Source organism: Pelodiscus sinensis, chromosome 7 (genome assembly GCF_049634645.1).
Source record: "Pelodiscus sinensis isolate JC-2024 chromosome 7, ASM4963464v1, whole genome shotgun sequence".
Taxonomy (NCBI): domain Eukaryota; kingdom Metazoa; phylum Chordata; order Testudines; family Trionychidae; genus Pelodiscus; species Pelodiscus sinensis.
The window spans coordinates 28259435-28281660 of record NC_134717.1 but is presented as its reverse complement, the minus strand read 5'-3'; the positions used below and the strand labels follow the sequence as shown (position 1 = coordinate 28281660).

At 42.7% G+C, this 22226-nt stretch overlaps 1 protein-coding gene across 4 annotated transcripts in view; it reads left to right on the top strand.

Annotated features, from left to right (window-relative positions):
- The window catches only part of CACNB4 (calcium voltage-gated channel auxiliary subunit beta 4), a 218361-nt gene that overhangs the window by 59043 nt on the left and 137092 nt on the right, over window positions 1-22226 (top strand). The window lies entirely within an intron of this gene.

The window sequence follows — 22226 nt, the reverse complement described above, 5'->3', positions numbered from 1 at the left end:
AGGTGCAGTCTAATCACATCACTCCAGGAACAGGGGCTTTAAGAAAAACACGAAGCATTTGAGACTTGACGAAACTGAGAGATTTGGCAATGGTCTAGTCATCAGCATAGAAAACAGAAGGTTATTTCTATTAATCATTCCACAGTGTAACTGAAAGGGAAAATATTGAGATATTTTGATGGGTCTTAGACAGTAACAAAGTTCTTAGCTTCTGATTTTACATTCAGGTTTATATTTCTTGTTCTACCTCTAAGTATGCAGAAACATGGGGAAAGTGGGTATAGCTGAGGAAATATTATCTGTGATAAAACTGTTGGTAAGGGCAGCCCATGAATCTGTTTATCTGAGATGTTTCTCCAATGCCTTTCACTTTGGTGTCTTAAGCGTTCAACTAAACTACAAGGAGACACTAAGAAACATGGGGCTGGGGTGTTACCTCGGAAAGATAGTTGTATTCCCTTTATTTATGCATTGTTTGAAAGCACATGCATTATGCTTGGCACTTTACAAACATTCAGGGAAGAATGGACATTGTTCCAAGGAGCTCCTGGCACGGGAGGAGAGAGATAGACTGGAGTTAGTTGGCAGAAGAGAAACAGATTGGACATCATTGGCAGCACAGCAGAAATGGACCTTTAAGAAGTACTTAAAGGTGGTCAGTCTTAGAGGATTGGAGATTCATAACAGGCATAGAAGAGGTCATGGAGACAATTATATAAGAAGCTGAGTTGGTGGATGAGTGTGAGAACACTGGTGGGGCAGAAGGGGGTGATACAAAGCACAGTGAGGGGAAACAAGAAGGGTGTGGCAAAGGTATGGAGGGCTTCGAAAGAGGTGATGAGATGCTTCTTTTTCATGTTGTTCTGTAGGAAAGTTAAGGGTAACAACAATCCAATACTTCAAATTATTTTACTTCCTGATTCACTGACCACCAAGCACAAATACCAGATGTGACTGGTTCAGAATGCAAGTCTGTTGGAGGAAAAGAATGCCCAGAAAATCCTCTCAAATAACTGATTAAACAGATTAAAATGGTATCCTGAGGAAATTATTTTCATCTGTCAGAAATGCTTTCTCATACTTGTGTCTGTAAAATGAGATGTCTGGTTTTTTGAGAGAGAGTATCTGGGCATGTTTTCATTGCATCCAAAACATTAAAATGGAAACTGGTACATTTGAGCATTGCACTTTGTAATTTAGGAAACAGCTGCTATTTTTTTTATAAGGCGTACATTTAAAGAGATTTTTGATACTTAAGTTATAATAGCAAGGACTGAAAATAGCAAGGACTGTCTACTCCCAGATTTGCTTAATAAACAGAATACCACAAGTGTACTGTATACATTTTTCTAATCCGCTTTAATTTACTGGGTATTTCTCCATTTTACAGAATTTACTGTCAACTCTTAAGCTCATACGTGGGTATTGTCTTGGGTGGATGAATGGCTGAGGGCTGTGGTAAAGAGTAACAGAAGCCAAACCAACCTAATTTCTTTTTTTTAACATCATTAATTGCTTAGTGGTTAGTAGAAGCAGTGGATATGATGAATCTTGATTTTTTTTTTTTTTTTTGTAAAGCTTTTGACCATATCTCATACATCATTCTCATTAGCAAACTAGGGAAATGTGGTCTAAGTGAAATTATTATGAGGTGGATGCAAAACTGGTTCAAAGACCAAACGCAAAGAAATAGTTATCAGTGGTTTGGCTTCAAACAGGAATAGTGTGTAGAGTGAGATTCTTCAGAGATTAGTCCTGGGTTTGGTATTAGTCAATATTATCACTAATAACTTAGAAAATGGAGTTAAGGGAATGCTTATAAAATTTGCAGATTACGCAATCCAAAAAGATCTTGACAAATTGCAGAATTAGTCTGTAATCAACATGAAATTTAATAAAGTTAAATGAAATTCAATAAAGTAGTACACTTGAGAAGGAAAACTAAAATCTACAACTACAAAAGGGAGAATAACTGGCTTGGTGGTACTACTGATGAATAGGATCAGGGGGCTGTAAAGAATCACAACTTGAATGAGTCAACGATGTGATGGAGTAGAGATATAAGTGACTAGTCGACTATCCGGTAAGCAAAAGCTGCACTAATTGACTAGTCACTTCTCTCCGCTTGCTGCCTCTATCACAAAGAGCCAGTTTCCCCCAGCTCCAGCTACTTGGGAGGGGGCAATGGCGCAGCGTTGGGCAACTTTGAAATGTATTTAAAAAGGGCACGCCCACATGGTACACCCACATCTGGAATACTGTGTACAGATGTGGTCTCCTCACCTCAAAGATATTTTGGCCTTGGAAAGGGTTCAGAAAAGGGCAACTAGAATTATTAGGAGTTTGGAACGGGTCCCGTAGGAGGAGAGGTTAAAGCTACTGGGACTTTTCAGTCTCCTCTTTTCTAAACTGAGGGGGGATATGATAGAGGTCTATAAAGTCATGAGTGGTGTGGAGAGGGCGAATAAAGAAAAGTTATTTATTAGTTCCCATAATAGAAGAACTAGAGGACACCAAATGAAATTAATGGGTAGCAGGTTTAAAACTAATAAAAGAAAGTTCTTCTTCACACAGCGTGTAATCAACCTGTGGAACTCCTTGCCAGAGGATGCTGTGAAGCCTAGGACTATAACAGAGTTTAAAGAGAAGCTAGATAATTTCATGGAGGTTAGGTCCATAAAAGGCTATTAGCCAGGGGATAGAATTGGTATCCCTGGCCTCTGTTTGTCAGAGGCTGGAGAGGGATGGCAGGAGGCAAATCGCTTGATCATTGTCTTCTGTCCATCCTCTCTGGGGCACCTGGTGCTGGCCACTGTCGGCAGACAGGATACTGGGCTAGATGGACCTTTGGTCTGACCCAGTACGGTTGTTCTTATGTTTTTATGTTCTTATGTACACGTGTCCCCACTGGAGCTCTTGTGCATTTCAAAGTGGAAGCGCTGCATGGAGCCTGGGGTCAGCGGGACTCCCTGCTGGCTCCGGGATCCACACCACGTTCCAACTTCGAAATGTACAAGAACCCCCACTGCGGCTCTGCATTTTAGGGCCCCTTTGGGCTGTTACTACACTGAAATTGAAGAGCTGCAGCATTCCGGAGCTGGCACAAACTGGGACTGTCTAGTCTTGGCTGGCGCTGGCCCTGAAAGCTACCCCCGCTGCAGCTCTGCATTTTAAATGTAGTAAAGGCCCCTCCAGGATGCTGCAACTCTACTCCCCTCCACCCAGTCCACTCCTCCATGCACCCCACAAAGACAGTGCTTGGGGGAACCGGCTTTTAAGCCTCTGACACAGAGACAGCAAGGGGGGGGGGGGGGAGAGAGCACGTAGCTTGCTCAACTACCTGATAAGCATATGCTTATTGGGTACAGGTTGTACCTCCCTTACCCAGGACTCCCTGGTCTGGCAACATCTGTGGTCCAGCATGCACCACAGAGCCCAGGAAGAGGGAGGTCTGCCGACGGGGCAGGAGTGCCATAAGGGACACCGGCAACTCAGCTGGGAGAGCAGTGTGTGTGGGGTTGCGGGGGGGAGAAGAGGGGAGGGCAGGTGGCATGGAGGGGAGTTCTGGCCCCGGCGGCCAGGGAACTCTAGCCTGGTAGTGGCCGTGGACCTCCGACCCCAGCAGCAGCTGCTGCCAGTGAGCTCTGGCCCCATCCCCGGCCTTGGAGCTCTGTCCGTATTCTGGCTCCAGCGGCCAGGGAACTCCAGGCTCAGCGGCAGCCAGGGAGCTCTGGCTTGGGTTGTGAAGCTCTGTCCCTGTCCCTCCACCCTGGCTGCAGAGTTCGAGCCCCAGAGCCAGATGGCTGGAGAGCTCTGCTCTGGTTGCGGAGCCAAGTGGCTGCGAAGCTCTGCCCTGACTGCGCAGCTCTGGCTGTGGCACTCTGGTCCCAACTGCAGCGGGGCTGAAGAAGAGTCCCAGGGGGCTAGGGCAGCAGTGGGGGCAGGCTGGAGCCCTAGTCTGGTGGCAACATGGCCATGATGGTTGATACCTTCCCTGGTCCACCAAATCCCCTCGTTCGGGACCAGTCAGGTCCCTAGGGTGCCTGACTAGCAAAGTCCAACCTGTGGTCGGCTACTTGTTTACATCCCTAATCAAAGATGGACTAGGTATCAGAGCCTGCAGTGCAGGGTGGCAGCTGGCTCCCTGGGAGCTTGGTAGGATCCGGCGTGCGACAGGAGCTGGCTTAAAATCCAGTTCCCGGTGTGCACCAGCTCCTGGGGAGCTAGTTCTGCCCCACACTGTGGGCTCTGTATCAGAGCTGGTCTGCACTGGGAGCTGACTGGCTCCTGGCAAGTTGGCTGCCACCATATGTGGCAGATGTGTGTAACCACTGAAATTTTCACTGGTTACATGGTTACCCGATTACCCGCTTTTTAACATCTTAGAGTGTTCTTTAGTAGTTCTTAGTGTGTTTTTAGAGAGCAGGTGACAATAGTATAAAATCCACTAAAATTAGCAATAATTGTCACCCTTTCCTGTACGTCTTAGAGAGAGACTAATGACTGAAGGAGTAAAGAAACTGAACTACCCTCTCAATCCTAGCGGTGAAGTGTTCAGGTCCCATTTGAAGTGCATTGACAATAGGGTATGAGTAGGCATGGAGCTTGCCCTGCTGCTGCCCATGATGTACCTGTTCTCTGGATATTATAATTAGAGGGCATCATTCACCAAGTTTATTAATCTGACAATTCTGCCAGTACTAATAGTATTTAAAGGGGCTAAAGGAAGGCTGTCAGTGTTTTTGAATGACATCTGAAGAATTGGGGGACGCTGGTAGGCATTTTGAGGTGAGCTGCAAAACTTGCTTTGGATGTCAAACCATGGCTATGACCTTTGCTTCACTGAGTAACAGTTCTGTACCTGCCCCTAACAGGATACTACTTGAAATTACATTTCATGCTTGTAATGGACATTAATGGAGGATGAAATAACACTTCTGGTAATCTGCACTGTTGGTAAATGGTGGTTCAGCTCTGTGGATAGTTGAGTAAAGGTGGTGGGGAGGGCATAACTTACCTGCAGCAAATGAGGAAGTTTTTACCTGCCACACATTTCTGTTCAGAAAATATTGGGAGCTCATTACCTGCTCTCAGCTGTTGAGGTGAAGCTTGGCTCCCTGGGATGGTATTTTAATGAGCATATGAGACCTGAAAAGTTTCAGATATTGAACCAGAAATTCATAGCTGTCTTCAACTTACTCCCACTCCGCTGCTGCCACCCTGCCCCCACTCCCAAACCTTGAATTTCAGGTAGGCTCTTCAAAGGATGAGTGAATATGAATCGGCTACAGGGGCGACAGTGCAGTTTTCAAAGTTGATGGTAAGAGCAAATGTGTGTGTAGGGAATAATGAGCGGCAGTGACAATAAAAGCTATTGAATGAATATCTTCTTCCTGTTGCCATAAATATATTAGAGACCTTTTTATAAAAGTGTGTGGTTCTGAATAGGACTCTGAAGCTGATGTACTAAGCTCTAGTTAGTTTCCTTAGCTATGAAGTGCTGCACATCAATCCCTGTTGAAGTAATCATTTCCTGTTTTGGATTTGTTGTTGAGCAGGTGCTTGATTGCTTTTAGTTTTGCTTCTGTTGTAATGGCTGTGTGTCTCTGGAATTAGCAGTAATATAGCTATAATTTTGTTACAGAAATTGTCTCCCTCGTATCTGCATCATAACCTGTAACAAGCCATAGACTTCCCAGTGCAGTGAGATGACACATTCTTTGGCTTTTAAAAAAGCCCAGGGGTATCTTCCCAGGGCAGATGATGACTGTCCGGGCAAATGGCAAAAGAGGAAGTGATAACGTTTTGTGCTGAAACAAAATCAGAAACATAGCATACAAAGAGACGAAGGTACAGGAGAACGTCAGTGTTGGACACTTCAGGAATGGAGGTGATTTGTAACTCTAAACAAGCCATTATGGGATGCTCCTCAAGGCTGACTGCTTGGAGCAGGGACTCACAGCTGTGCAGTGGTTGCCTGGCCAATGGGAGTGGGGACAAGCAGCTGGTTTTTTGCCCCCCCTGGCTGCAAAGGAGATGGGTGAGGTACCCTGGGGCACTGCATTGTCAGTGTGCAGGCAGTGAAGGCTGTGGCCCTTCAAAACTGAGCTGCTCCTCCAGAACGCAGTATACAGGCAGCTTGGGTTCTAACTTCAGCCACGGTTCAGTAGCAGCTTAGGACATTTCTTTGTTGGGCTCTGAGATTGCAAGTTTGTTCTCATTCCAGCTGAGGGCAGGGAAAAAGGAAAACAGCATTCACCATGTCCTGCCTGTAAGTGCCTGCCCTGCACCAGGATGAGTGGGAATGAAAAGGAGATGGGGACAGACAGCCCGGATGTACCTACCTTTTAAGATGCAATACAGGCAGAATACAGAATTTGCTAGGTGTTTTGTCTCCTTTTTTTCCTGACTGTCTTTGTCTGGTTCCCCATGGTGTCTGGTTGACCAGTCAGTCTGTAACTCTGGTGTTCATATCTTTTGAGGTTCTGTTACATTGAAATACCTGTTCAGAAATGCCAAGAGCAAGAGAAAAAATGACCAATTCATTAGTGGGCAAATGTGGACTTGGCCCCTCATTTAAAGAGAGATCACCTGTTTGTCATTCTCAGGTCAGGCATTGATCCTCCTCACACTTCTTGAGGACTTCCTTGGTTCACAGGTGCCACTCTAGCTTTTCTGCCTGTTTCTCATACTGCCTTTAAGTTTGCTCCTGACCTTCGAGCTCCCACTGCAGCTATATCTTCACTCACACAGAGTGTTTTTGTCTATTTGTCTGGAGGGTTAATGAACACACAGTTATCTTGCTGTAAAATCCTAAATAGAGGTGAGATGCTTGTCAGCACTCTACCCCCACCTATGGTTGACCTCATTTAATTTTAACTTAAAATAAAATTACAGTGCGTTGTGACCACTGTTTTTACTGTGGGAGAGCTAAAGCTCATAGTTACCTTGCTGCAAAAACACTTTGTTACTGAAGACCTCATCTACATTCCTCCCAGCCACTGCTCCATCTCCTTACCTCCCTTTTGCTACCCCAACTTCACTCCAGTCCTATCCTATCCAGTGTCCATGCTGTTCGTCTTCAGTTCATTCTCCATCTGGGCTCTTGTTCCTAAATCTGTGCTTGGCAGAGGTGGTGGCATTGTTTGCTCCTTAATGGCTTCTAGTCAGATGAACGAAATCTGAGGAGAGATGGGGAGAGAGGAAAGGGGTCATGAAAAGAAGTAGCATTTAGAAGGAATCCTGTTGCTGTATCTTTAAGGGGCCAAGAGCTAGAGCGTTGCCAAGAAGGTGGGGCAGGGCTCCCACTCGCTCAGTCAATAAGGAATGAGGTGGAAGGAGAGGCTGATATAAATGCTGCTGCCTCCTTCTTAGCAGGGAAGATGCCTGCAGATGCTGAAAGGGTTAGGAAGACTCCTTCAGGGCCTTGACTTGGCAGGGAGCAGACAGCCGCTTTAGAAGACTGTCAACCCCTCAGATCTGGAGGACTACAAAGGCCAAGCTGAGGGAGAGAAATTGCAGCTTTTTAGCTCCAGGGAGACAACTGGGACTTGAGTCATGAGAAGAGACCAAGATTAGGGGACTGGAAACAGCTGAGAGAGCAGGCTTAAAAGGAATGCTGAAAGCCAGCAGCACACTTAGTTTATTTTAGGGCTGTCAAGTGACTAAAAATTAATAGTGATTTAATTGTGCACTTAATTGTGCTGTTAAATAACAGAATGCAATTTATTTAAATATTTTGGATGTTTTCTAAATTTTCAAATAATTTTTGTTACAACACAATACAAAATGTGCAGAGCTCGCTTTATTTTTATTGATTACGAATATTTGTACTGTAGAAAAACCTCAAAAGAAATTGTGTTTTTTCAATTCCTCCATTATAAGTACTGTCATGTAATCTTTGTCGTGTAAGTTGAACTTACAGATGTAGACTTATTTACAAAAAACCTGCATTCAAAAACAAAACAATGTTAAACTGTAGAGCATACAAGTCCATGCAGTCCTGCTTCTTGTTCAGGCAATCACTCAAACAAGTTTGTGTACATTTTCAGGAGACAGTGCTGCCCCCTTCTTGTTTACATGGCATCTGCAGGTGAAAACAGGCATTTGCATGGCTCTGTCAGAGCTGGCTTTGCAAGATACTTACATGCTAGATGTGCTAACGTTTCATGTCCCTTCATGCTTCGGCCACCATTCCAGAGGGCATGTCCAAGAAGATGATCATGAGTTCTGCTCAATACAATCCAAAAAAGTGTGGATCAATGCATGTTCATTTTTTATCATCTGAGTCAGATTAAGGATGTTAAGGACTAGTCAACTATCCGATAGGCGAATGCTTATTGGATAGTTGAGTTGACTAGTTGATTTCCCTCCCCCCGCCTCCTTGCTGCCTCTATCAGATAAAAGCAAAAGGTGGGGGGAGAGGGAAGGGATAGGAGGAGGAAGAGGGTACTTCAATGTGGCAGCTCCGCATGGATCCTGTTTTTGGCATTTCACTGTGGCATTTCAAAGGGGCAGCATCACACAGAGCCCGGGATCAGCAGGAAATTCCATTACTACTCGATTAGTAAATTACTTGTTTGTTAACATCCTTAGGTCAGATGCCACCAACTGACGTTTTGATTGTCTTTTTTATTGTTCAGGGTAAGGATGTTAACTAGTGGTTAACTGACTAGTCGAGTAATCGGTGGAATTTCCATCGACTACTCGACTAGTTGATAGGCACTTCTGTATTCCTCCTTTGAAATGTACAAGAGCCCCCCTTTTCATAAGAGGAATGCAGAACTCTGTGTGCAGCCTGGGGCCAGCGGGAAGTCCCATGGACTCTGGGCTGCATGCGGGTGCCGGCTTTGAAATGCACAAGAGTCCCCAGCTGACTGTGGGTTCCGTGTGGCATTTCCCCAGAACCTAGGGTCAGCTGGGTACTCCCCAGCTGATCCCGGGTTCCATGAAAATGCTGCATTGGAGCCCGGGATCAGCTGGAGTCCCCAGCTGACCCGGGCTTCACGCGTGCGGCACTGCACAGCTGATCCCAGTATCAGCTGTGCAGCACTGATGCTTTGAAACTCTGAGGCGGCATTTGAAAGGGGCAGCATTGCACAGCTGATCCCGGGCTCAGCTGTTCAGCGCTGCCGCTTTCAAGTACCCCTTCTTCCCTGCTTTCCCTTTTGCTGCTTCTGTCTGATAGTCAGAATCGACTAGTTTTTAACATTCCTAGTTCGGGGGGGGGGAGGTGGGGGGTCTGTAGTTTTTACATAGGAGTGTCACTCTTTCAAGAACTCTGAAAACATGCTGTAGTCCTCATTACTTTCAGATTTTGGAAGGCACTTCAGATTTTTAAATGTTGGGTCAAGTGAGGTATGTGTCTTGAGAAATTTCACATTGGTACCTTTGCATTTTGTTAGATCTGCAGTGAAAGTGTTCGTAAAATGAACAACATATGCTGGATTGTCATCTAAGATTTCTATAACATGAAATATGTGGCAGAATGTGGGTAAACCAGAGCAGGCGTCATACAATTTTCTCCTAAGGAGTTCACTCTCAAATTTCATCTACACATTTTTTTTACATGCTTCATCAGTGTGGAAGCATTTTCTTCAGGATTTTTGGCAGAACCATGAAAGGGCATACAAGTGCTTGGCATATTTGGTACAGTAGTGATCAGCATTATCTCCTATAAACATAAACAAATGTTTTGGTCTTACTGGTTGGCTGAACAAGATGTAGGACTAAGTGGACTTGTAGAATTCTAAAGTTTTGCATTGTTTAGTGTTTGAGTGCAGTTATGTAACAAAAATTCTACATTTGTAAGTTGCACTTTAACAGTAGATTGCACTGCGGTACATGTATGAGGTAAATAGAAATACTATTTCTTTTGTTTATAACAAATAATATAAAATGAGTATTGCATACTTTGTTTTAATTGAGGTCAATATATTTGAAAATATAGAACAACATACAAAAATATTTAATACATTTCAACTGAGATTCTGTTTAACAGTGTGATTAAAAACTGAGATTAACTGACTAAAGTTTTATCTTTTTTTTTAGTTAAACGCATAAGTTAATGAGAGCCCTAGTTTATGTAGTCTTTTTTGTGTGGATACTTTCATTTGAAATTTAATAATAGACACATTCCAAGGAGGCAATTAAGTCAAGTGTCAGGAATGCCTGCTGTGGACTTATTGGCTTCCTCAGAAAGCATACTGAAGAAAACGTATGTGCAGTGGCACACTAACTTAGCCGGGGCACTGCAGGGAAGGCGTGATCTTTGGCAATGGGTAGGAACCCGCCACTGCTGCGGCTTTGCTCGCGGTGCCCCTGGTCTGCTGGGGACCGTCTCCAGCAGACCAGGGGCACTGCGAGCAAAGCCGCAGCGGTGGCGGGTCCCGTGCCAGAGCAAAGCCTCAGAGGCGAGGCACCCCACCGCTGCGGCTTTGCTCCCCATGTCCCTGGTCTGCTGGGGGAGGGAGGGCGCAGCTAGTGTGCCCCCACCCCCAGCAGACAGGCTTTTGTTGTGGACCCTGGGGCAGAGCAGCTGGGGCGCTGCCGGTTGGTCCCGCAGCGCCGCTTTGGGCACTACTGGACCAACCCGGCAGCACCCCAGCTGCTCTGCCCCAGGCGTCCCCAAGTCAGCCGTTGCTGAAACTGACCAGCGCTGACTACAGGAAGCACGAGGCACAGTTGCTCTGCCCCAGGCTTCCTGGAATCAGCGGCTGATCAGTTTCAGCAGCAGCTGACTTGGGGTTCTCAAGTTGAATCTGTATGTAAGTCAGAACTGGCGGTCAGTTTCAGCAGCGGCTGAATCTGGACGCCAGTTCCGACTTACATACAGATTCAACTTAAGAACAAACCTACAGTCCCTATCTTGTAGGTAACCCGGGGACTGCCTGTACAGCAATTTAAATCTCAAATTTCACAGTGTTGTAACTGTAACGGTATTTGAGGGGCGGGAGTGGTGTGGTGGTGGTGATACTGTTACCCTTCTGTACTGGCAGTGATGGCTGGCTGGAGAGCGGCAACTGCTGCCTAGAGGGCAGAGTTAGCACCACCCTTAAATCTGCGCTGCTGTGGCATCACTACCTTCAGAGTGAGAGTAGGAAGTCCACCAGCTCAACATTATTTCGAAATAAAGGCTTGTGGTGTTGACGTTATTCTGAAATATCAAAGAGCACATCTGTTATTCTGAAATAATGCTGCTGTGTAGATGTACCCTATGAATGAATAAGCCAATATTCTGTTGTCTCCTTGAGTATTTAAGTGGCATTGCACAGTGTCAGTGGTAGGGATGTTGAATATTGGTTATTGAGTAGTCGATTAACCTCATGAATTCTTATCGGTTAGTTGACTATTCTGAAGTCCCTGGGCAGCCCCTGTCTGGGTGAGAGGGGTCTGAGCTCCCGGACTCAGCACAAGCCGGAACTGAGCCGGGCTGCCTGCCCACTTTGCTCCTAATACAGTTTAAATGCAGAGCCGCAGCGGTGGTAGGTCCAGGACCCCGTGCTAGCTGGGACTGAGCTGGGCTGCTGGTCAGCCTGCTAAAAAACATATTGGCAAAGGGGCGGGGAATGCGTGTAATCTATAGCATTAACCTATATGCTTTTTTAGTTAATTGGTTAATCCACTACACTTTCACATCCCTAGTCAGTGGGCATACTAATTCATGGTGATGTGGGTTTTGTACCAGAGTCAGGGTTGGAAGGTGGAGGAGCAACATCCATCACTGCAGTTAAAAGGAAACTTGCTTATAAATTTGTAAAATCAAATTGTGTGACTTAAATAATTGCTCAGCATTAGCCGCTCTGCTCGAATTGAAGTTAGCAGGAGTGTTACGTTCTGTGTAGTTCTCCATCGTAATAGTGATAATACTCAATCTTATTCTGTACTGTGAAAAAAACTCTGTTTTCCATTTTACCTAGCTAATATGCAGCAAGTTGGGGAATCCTGTCTCTGAGAGGAACCAATACCAGATGCTTCAGAGTAAGCTGCAAGAAGCCCCAGGGTAGCATTCTTGTCATCCTTCTGTGAACCCCTGGTTAATTCTGCAGTATTGTTTTTGGTAGTGGTGGTGACCATTAGGGTACACAGTATTGTAGATGAGGCAACACCCCTGATTTATATAATGGCATTATAAAGCTTTCTGTACCTCATTCTTTATTCATCTCAACATCTTACCTGCTTTTGACTGCAGCTATATATTTTGCTCAAGTTTTCATTGAGCTATCAACAATTATCTCCCTTTCCTGAACTAAAGTAGTTAATTTAGAAACCTGTAAGTTATATACTTTGAATTTTTTTTTCCTTTGATCAGGCCTGAACTTCACATTGTGTTGCCCATTCATCATGTTTGGCTAAGTCTTTGTCAAATTCCTCGGAATCCTCTCTGGTCCTTACTAACCTAAATAACTTTGTCATCTGAAAATGTTGCTACCTCACTGCTCCTGCCCCCTTTCAAGAGCATTAATAAATACACTAAAAACTGTGGACCTAATAAAGAATCTTGAGGCCCGTGCTGCTAACCTTTGTCTATGATGAAAATTGGCTATTTATTCCTACAATTTGTTTCCTATTTCTTAGCCAGTTTTTGACCCCTTAATGAAACTTTTTGTCCTCACCTGGGATCACTTAGCTTCTTTAGTAGACTCTAATAGCGGATCTTGTTAAAGGCCTTTTGGAAATCTAAATTAACGAGGTTAATCAGTCATGCACTGAAAGTTTGAGAGTACAGGTTTTGTACAATTTATATGAAAGATGCTAGAAGAACATTGCTGTTTTAGTACTGTATAAGCCACCAGACAGTCAGTAATCTGATCTCATCTAGACTTGGGTGGGGAGGAGTGCTCCAGCCCATCCCGAGCATGGCACGGCCCTCGGGAGCAACACACTGTGGGTGGGAGTGCTCTAGCCTGGTCAGAGCAGCTACCACCTGTGGGAGTGGGGTGGGGGCTCCAGCCCAGAGTGGTCTTGAGTGGACTTCCTCCCCCATTTAACCAGCCATTAACTGGTTAAACCATACATTTAACCAATTAACTGATTAAATGGGATTTACATTCCTAGTATCAGCATTTCCATTTGAAACTCCTAGCGTAGTTGATCTCAAGATAAACTTCATTTTGGTCTGCAAACTGGCTGGACAGTCTCTTTTAATTGGATAGTAATTAGGTAGTATTTCTATCATGGTAGCCCCTAAAGGATCTATTGTTTGTCACTTCAGATGTACAACAAAGAGACGCCCCTTCGCCTAAAGAGTTTTATAACAATAATTGAATCACAGGAATGCAGGTCCCTGGCTGTACCCTCCAATCCTCTTGTCAGCTCCCATCTCATCCCACCCCGTCCCAAACACTCTTGGCACCTGCTGCAGAAGTGGCGCAATGTGTGCAGAGTTGGCTCAGCCTCTGGCATTGGGGGTGCATGAGGTAGTGAAATGCCTGGAGAGAGGAGGGGAGGAAATTATGCCTACCTCAGGAACCCACTGAACCAGCCTAACTAGCACCAAAGGGCCCTAAAATAATGACGACTCTTGCCCTTACTCTCTAACCTGGACTGGTATTATATATTTCCTTCAAAAGGCAAGCCCTGCACTCCCAGCCCATCAATATGAGATTTCAGAACTGTTTCTTTTTTGTCTTTGACTGGTGGACTGTGACTCCCACTTCAAAAGATGATTCTGTAAATTAAAAAAAATTGAGATTGTTTGGTTGTCCTTTATTAATGGCTCAGTTGGTGCTTTTCTTTCACCAGAGTCTCATTTTGAGCCTTAGCACTAATAATTTGCTGTATGTTTTACAAATGCAGTAGGTCCAGCTTCTCGATGGTGAGTCACTGCTAGCTGGATAACTTCTCCCCTATCTACTTACACCAGTTAGAAAAGAAAATAACTGCTAGGATTTACAACTGTTATTAACAAGTGCATTCATCTGCTGCAGTTTTTAATTCTCAGTGTCATTGCTTCATAAGAGGAAGCATGATATAGTTGTCCCAAGATCCATCCAAATCTATGACACAGAAGTAATCGCTGCTGCATCAACCTTGTATCCCAAATGCCTGGGAAAAAAATATGGGCTTTGCCAAGTGGTGGAAGAGTAAGAAATTCAGTCATTGCTGTTCTTTAGTCCAGGGTCCTCCCTACGAGCCCCAGAAACACCCAGTTCTCTCCACGCTGTCCTGGCTTCAGTGGCCCACTGCCAGTCCCTTACTGCAGTCCGCCCAGAGGGGCTATTATCTCCAGGCCCCTCCACCCTGGCCACAGGCGTGCCTCTGCCTGCCCAGTTACTTCCTGCAACACTGCCTCTTGGTCTTCTGGCCTGGGGCTTCCCTGGCTCAAGCTCCCTCCGTCTACTGCAGCTGCCTCCATGCTAGCCATGGTTGCCTCCTAGGTATTTCTTCTTAGCAAACTCTTCACTGTAGGGTTGCCAGATGGTTTCAACAAAAATACCGGACACACTTGACATTACATCACAATCTACATTACATCTTATATAGAAAATACCGGACATTTATATTTTCTCATATTTTTTCAATTTATTTCCCAAACAGAAAGCTCAAATACTGGACTGTCCGGTTCAAAACCAGACACCTGACAACCTTATTGCTGTGTGCTTGTGTTTGCTTTTGAGTCCAGTAGTAACTTTTTCTAAGTAGGCCAGTAATTTTTATGTTGTGGTAATTTAAGACCTATGTGGGGAAAATGAGAAAGGAGGAAGCCTCATTCTAAACTGTGATTAATATAGACAACCTGCAAAATTAATTGTCCAAATTGATATCTTTGCTAGCTTCCACATGAGTCTGAGAGAAACGGATAGCAACCGTGGCATTCTGTAGTCTGACTTCTGACACATTTCATTAATCTGAAAAAAGATGCCATTGAGTTGTGTAGCTCCAAGAAGGAACCGTCTCATTTTATTATGCTGGTATGGTATGAATATCTCTTTCAAAATACCACCTCCGGATGCTAAAATTAAACAACTTCCATCATTAAAGTCTGAATTCTGATCATGGTTCAGCCTGGTGTCCCCTTGCTCCTTTGTAGTAGGAAATCCATAACACACACGGTTTAGAGGGCAGGCATGCATTGAGAGATTATGTTGATATCCAGATGGTGAGGAACAGCTCACTGTGGTGATAATAGTGCAACATAATTTAGGTCCTTCCTACCTCAGCCCTTTCTAGGTGGCTTCTCTTGTGTCTACTTCTGTTCCCCCTACCCACAAAAAACACACTCTTTTTAGTGTTACCTAGGTATGGATTGAAGAGGACAAGGATCAGTTTTGGTCTGTGGCCCGAGGCAATGGAATTTTCTACCTAATGACTTTAGGTCAGCTATATCCCCTTTCAAAAGCAAGCTAAAGATAATTGTGTTCTCTCAAAGCATTTTTAGTTTTTTAAATTGTATCCTTTGGTATATATGGTTGTGACTATTTTCTTCCATTATTTGATCTGAGGAAGTGGGTCTGGCCCACAAAAGCTCATCATCTAATAAACCATCTTGTTAGTTTTTAAAGTGCTACATAGTCCTGTATTTTGTTTCAGCTACACCAGACTAACACGGCTACACCTCTATCACTATTCAGCATTTTTAGTAAAACTAATGGGCAAGAAACACAATTTATTTGTAGTTTGGGCATAACTTATTTGCACACCTTCTTGGTAAGTTTATCTTCAAAAGAGCCTATAACTCTGGAGAGCTTGGTTCAAATCCTGCCAGCTTTTCTTTTTCTTTACGCCACACATTTCAAGAGCATTGTGGTAGCAGGACCCTAAAATCAGAGGGAAGACACTGCCTGCAGTCACTTAAAAGCCACCATTTGGACAATTAAGGAAAATTTTTATGAAATTTCTGAGCAAATCCTCAGTTGATTTCACTGGAGCTGTGTCTCTTTACATCAGCTGAGGGATCTGCTCCATGTACATCTTTAGGCATTAGTTCAACACAGGGGTCTGCAACCTCTGGCTCGAGTCAAATATGGCTCAGTATGGAACCAAATATGGCTCTTCTGTCATTTCCAAAATACATGCAACTTTTTAAATAACAATGAAAAATTAATTCAAAATTTTAAAAATTTGTTCTCGCTTGTGTAGCTTGAATGCATTAATGAACCTGAATTTGACCAGTCATGATGTAAACTTGAAAGAAATGTGCGAAAAGACGCAGCAGCAGAAGTCCCATTAAATAAAGTTTGTGAGTTCAATGTTTCATTTATGCTATAATTAATCATCATGTCAGTTATCAATAACATTAAGTTGTATATTTTCAGTCATGCAAATGAGCATTCTTATACTGGCTCTTTGTTGACCACTTGTTCTGAATTTTGATGTAGTCTGGCTTTTTGGTTTGAAAAGGTTGCTGACCCCTGGTCCAATAGTTATTTGTCATACTTTACTCATTCCTAAATATTTTCCTTTACTTGTGTTATCGTAATTAACCTACTGCACAAAGTCAAGTTAACACAGGTGAGTTGAAGCCAAAGAGACTTAAGATGATAATACCTTGCAGCAACGTTGCTCTTCTCCTGAGTGGGTCCCAAAGCACATAATAAAAGTGGTAAATATCACTTTTTCCATCTTTTATAGATGGGAAATGTGAGGCACAAAGCAGAGTAATAACTTTGCCAAGCCATCTAGAAGTCAGTGGCAGTACTGGGAATAGAAGTCAAGTCTCCAGAATCCCTTTCCTGTGGGCCCTACTACCACCTTCCCTGAAGCTATTTTGAAATAATTGCACCCACATATTTTTGAATAGTGATAGAAATGTAGCTGTGTTAGTCTGGTGTAGCTGAAACAAAAAACAGGACTATGTAGCACTTTATTTTTGAAGTAATTCCCCAGTCTATAGACCATGTGTTAGTCACAATAAAAACATATCAGCCAGTGACGTGATCAGATGCAACTAATCAGGTGTATTCTGGCTTTCTCTTGCATACACATACAAGCAAGATAGTGACAACTAATTATTGAAGAGAAGTACTAAACTTGTGAGAATAAATGTAGATATGAGTTATTTCCCTGTTAATGGAGTTATCTCCTACTCCCTTCTTCAAACCTTGAAGATGCTTCTTGTTTCTTAATATTACTCACTCTCACATTATTGTCACCATCCTAAAGGTATAGAAAATGTGTTCAAGTGCTTTAGTTAGTTCAGATCATTATCTGGTGACTTAAGTGAGCTCTCCTCTTTTTTTTTTTTTTTTTTTTTTCAATTTGAAGGTGCTGCTTCTGCAGTACTCCCAAATACGGATGTAAAACATCCCTACTCCAAAACTGATGATCTGGGTTTCTCTCACATGACAGTTCAGAACCAACAGCATTGCCTCACGGGTTAACCCATTTCATTGTTTTTATCAGTGGATAAATTAAGGCAATGTATTAAAATTAGGGCTAATGATCAAAAAGTTAATCATGATTAATCACTATTTGCAGTTAATAATAGGTATCATTTATTCAAATATTTTTGGATGTTTTCTATATTATCAAATACCTTGATTTCAATTACAAGACAATGCAAAAACACTGTCAGAGAAGTGCTCTGTCATTGATAGCTATGTATATGTAAACTGTTAATAGTTAATACACCAGCAGATGGCACTCCCAGGGTATGTAGTGTAGAGCCTGGGTTTGTAGACTCAGTACAACTTGTTCTTTTGGGGCAGTGCAAATTGGCTTCTTAAGAGTAGCTCTTTATATCAGTTCTTAAAAGCAACAAGGGACCATTTCAGCACTGAGAGAGAGCTGGAACACAGAACTGCCTTTTTTCTGAGCAAGACCCCATACATCTGAGGATGGAGACGGAAATGTCATAAGAGCAGGAATGTGACACAGGGATTTCCTTATGGAACAGGAACTCCCAGGTTACTTCTTGCTACTTTGCTAGAGGGGTAGAGTAAGGTCTTGAATCTTGGCTCTAATTGTACCAGTATAGAGAGAGCCTTGAAGATGTAGACCAGAGAAAAATAATATAAACTGATAGCTGAGGCTGAAAGGGTCAAGTTTCTGGGTTTCACTTCTGTAGTAGGAGGAGGTATGATGTTCCCTCCCCCCATACTTCACTACAACACATGCATGCACTTCATGTAAAATGTATCAGTTAAGTATGCAATTACTAACCATTCCTGTAAGCTTTATCCAGGCATGTGTGAATGTGGACCATTAGTAAAAACAAAAAACCTTGTAGTGGGCATACTGCTAATCATCTGGGCGCCATTTGAATCTCTCCTGAACGGACACACAAGCATACAGCTTACAGAGAACTCCTGCTTAACAACAGACCTTGTCTCTAGCTCCCCTTCCGTCCTTTGCATGTCTCTTCCATAGAGCATACATTCAAGTTGAGGAGGAAGGAAAGCCCAAATTAATGTCTTCCTTAAGGGGGACCTGATATTGTCACTGTACTGGCAGTGCAGTGTAGTTATTGTGCAGTGGTTTCCAAGACAACAATAACTTTCACTTAAATGATGCTTTCTAACTGTCTCCATTGCTTAGTTGCATGGTTTTCATGTAATTGATCCCAGAGCCAATTCCTATCTTTGTATATATCCAACTTTTGCAGTGTCAGTTGGTCTTCATGGATGTGAATGTAATTCATACACATTCATTCACCTTTTATTTAGGAAACTAACAGTTATGTGAGAGCTTCCCACATTAATCTTTGATGAAATGTTGACCTTTAATACCTGCTCACAGATTTGTCTGGCAGAACACATTGTGGGTACGTCTAGACTGGCAAGATTTTGCGCAAAAGCGGCTGCTTTAGCGCAAAAACTTGCCAGCTGTCTACACTGGCTGCTTGAATTTGCGCAAGAGCACTGACTTTGTAATACACAAAATCAGTGCTTCTTGCACAGATACTTTCACGCTCCCGCTTGGGAAAAAGCCCTCTTGCGCAAGAATACTTGCGCAAGAAGGCCAGTGTAGACAGGGAAGAACTGTTTTGTGCAAAAAAGCCCCGATGGCTAAAATGGCGATCGGGGCTTTCTTGCACAAAATCGCGTCTAGACTGGCCATGGATGCTTTGGCACAGATGCTTTTGCACAAAAAGAGCTTTTGTGCAAATCTAGATTCACTTTTGCAGAAATACTTTTAATGGAAAAAAGTATTTCCGCAAAATCATGCCACTCTAGACGCAGCCACTGTGTTTGAACATTCTACATGCAACTAAATATGCTGCTGATTTCACCCGAGTGTTATTTGAACCACACAGGTACAGCAAGTAACCTGGAAGACCAGCACCAAAAGGGTTAATTTCCAAATTTGAAAAAGCCAGACCTCCATTCTACATAGGTCCACAGAGGCAAATTACTATTAACCTGCAGTATAGTATATATTTTTTTCTTTTTAATTGTCTTGAAGATCTTGACTGACATTTTCCCTTTGACCAGTAAACTACCTCATAAATATTTAGTACAGATCTAGATATGAATTTAGGGTTCCTGTTAGTGTTCTTAAAAACAGTATTTCAGCCATCTCCTTATTAGCATTTTGGTCACAAACCCACATATAAACTAGGAATCCACAGTGTTGTATTTACATGTCAGTTTTTTCCCCATGGAGTGCAGCAGTTGGGGGGGGGGGGTGTGTGGAGATATCTAGCCGAGTGTTTCTTAAACTTTTTAAGACTGAGGAACACCAAACAATGTTTTTTTTTTAATGAGGAACACCAAGAGTTTTTGGTTGAGCCACACACACACACACACACACACACTCTCTCTCTCTCTCTCTCTCTCTCTCTCACACTCACACTCACACTCACACACACCCCTTGAACACCAGAGGACACTTATTGACAATGACAATATTCGCTCATTGCCCAATGATAATTTAAGTATCTTTTTAATTCTCTTTTGAAAAGCGGAACATCTTTTTTTTCATCTAAGTATCCCACACATAACCTGTCAATCGCTAGCCATTAAATAAAAAAAAAGTTATCCAACAAAGAAACAACATTGTATCTGTTCCCCCCCCCCCTCAGCTGTCCTGGGTAGCAAGTGAGGGCTAAATGCAGCGGTGCAAAGACCCAGTTGGGGTGGTGGCTGTAGGGCAGTTCTCTTCCCTGGCAGACAGGATCTCCAGACCATCAGCAGAGACAGCCAATCAGAGCTGGCCCTGCTTCTGGCCCTGCAACGCTCCTCCCTTCTGGCAAGGGGTGCAACCGAGGTACAGAGCTTTCCCAGGCAATTGCAAGCCGGGCGCAGAAGCACATGAAGAGGAACGCGGGTAGCCCCACCTAATTTCCTGCCACATCATCATTTGCTCACCTATTCCACCCTTTGCGCGGAAGCACTCGAGGAGGAACGTGGGTAGCCCCACCTCATTTCCTGCCACATCATCACTCGCTCACCTCTTCCACCCTTCGCACCACCCGCTGTGTCTCAGCGGCTCTAGCGGCCGTTATTTTTCCTCAACGGTCATGGCACACCTGTGAGTTCTCTGCGGAACACAGTTTAAGAAACAAGGATCTAGCCAGACTCCTCCTTATGAATAGCCCCTATTAAATGAATAGGACTTCTCCATTGAGTTATGCATATGGAATTTGACCTTCGAAAAGTTTATTTCTCACTCTATTAATTCATTTTAGACTGTCTCTTTACAACTTTTAAATACAATCCTGTTATTGCATCTTTTTGAAAGCTATTCCGCTTAATCAGTGAATATATTTTAATAACTCCATATATTAGAATGATGATATCTAGATTAAAATGTAAGAGAAAACAAGTGGAATAGGAAATGGAGTAATCGCACTGATTTGGGGACATACTTTACAAATGTATGTCAAAGTTCATTGAAGATTTTTTTCTTTTTGTTCTTTCTTTTTATTTAATATGCTTATTTTGAATTACCAAATTATTCTGATCTTGCATCTAAAATGTCCTTCAAATAATCTGACATTTAAAAGATTCCTAAAACATTGCATTTGTTTCTATCATGGACTTAATATTTTTAATGATAACTATATTCAGTATAAATGCATAAGCAATGCGATTTCCCTGCTCTTTAATTTTTCTTCACCTGTACAGTGTAAGATTGCAGAAGTTGATATTTGGGTTTTCTCAACCTGTCATAGGATTCTGTAATTCATAAACAATATATATTTTAGTTGTTAGGTCCTTGGCCATTTAGTTGTTGTTGAATGTTTTGAGTCCCTTTGGGTGGACTAAAAATGCTGATTTTATTACATGCGCCTAAAATTCCTTGGTGATTCCTAACATCCTACTGACTTGAACAAAATAACAACTGACAGCACAACAAGTGCAGAAACACAAGGACTAATTGGCCAGGCAGACTAGAGAAACTAATGAAGTAAAGGTGCCGCACTAAATTCTAGAATGTAGGCTACTCCAAATCCTGTTGCTGCTTTATGCTGCAAATACTGTATATGCAAAAGCATACAGAGATCATGATATTCTTCCATTGTCAGTGTTTTGATCTTTTAGGACCCAGTTTAGGTCATGATTCAGCAAAATACTTAAACACATTGTCTGTGTTTACACATGTTATTTGTACAGTCTAGTAATTCCTATTTTAGAGCAGGACCTTATTATGTATGATAGGTGCTATACAAGCACCAAGATGGGCTCCAGTCCTATTGGCGTCAATGAAATTATTCTCAGACTGAAAGTTAGGCATGTGTATAAATACCTGTGTTTGATTTTGATCAAACTTAAACAGGTATTAAGGGACATGGTTTAAGGAAAATAATGTTCACTGTCTTGTTCCTAAATGTCCTATTTATGTGGAGTCCGTTACAGTGTGAAAACAAAACATAGACATATTTCTTTGTGATATACTAGTACCTACTGATTCATCTCAAATAAGACTCTTATGAGTAAATGCTGATCAGTGTGTGTCAAGGCATCACAATTTGGCCTCGTATAAATTTTAGTATATACATGTGCAAGATTTTGACCAGCTTACACTTTTAATAAAGGAATACTGAAAATACTTACTTTTTTTTGTTTAGGGTAAAAAGGAACATTAGAATTAAACCAATGTATATAGTTTACTGGAATCAGCTTTTAAAGGAAAATACTTGATAACTGAAACTTACTTGTTGCTCATTAGAAAAATAAAATTTACATTACTGTCCAAGTTTAGGTAGAGTGAATAGATTCTCTTGGTTTCTCTTTATTACTAAAATTGGTGTTTTAAGGAAGTGATGTGTTGTCCCTTTACCCCCTCCTCAAAAGCAGCATTATAATTTAGAGAGGATATTAAAAACGTAATGTGAACAAGAA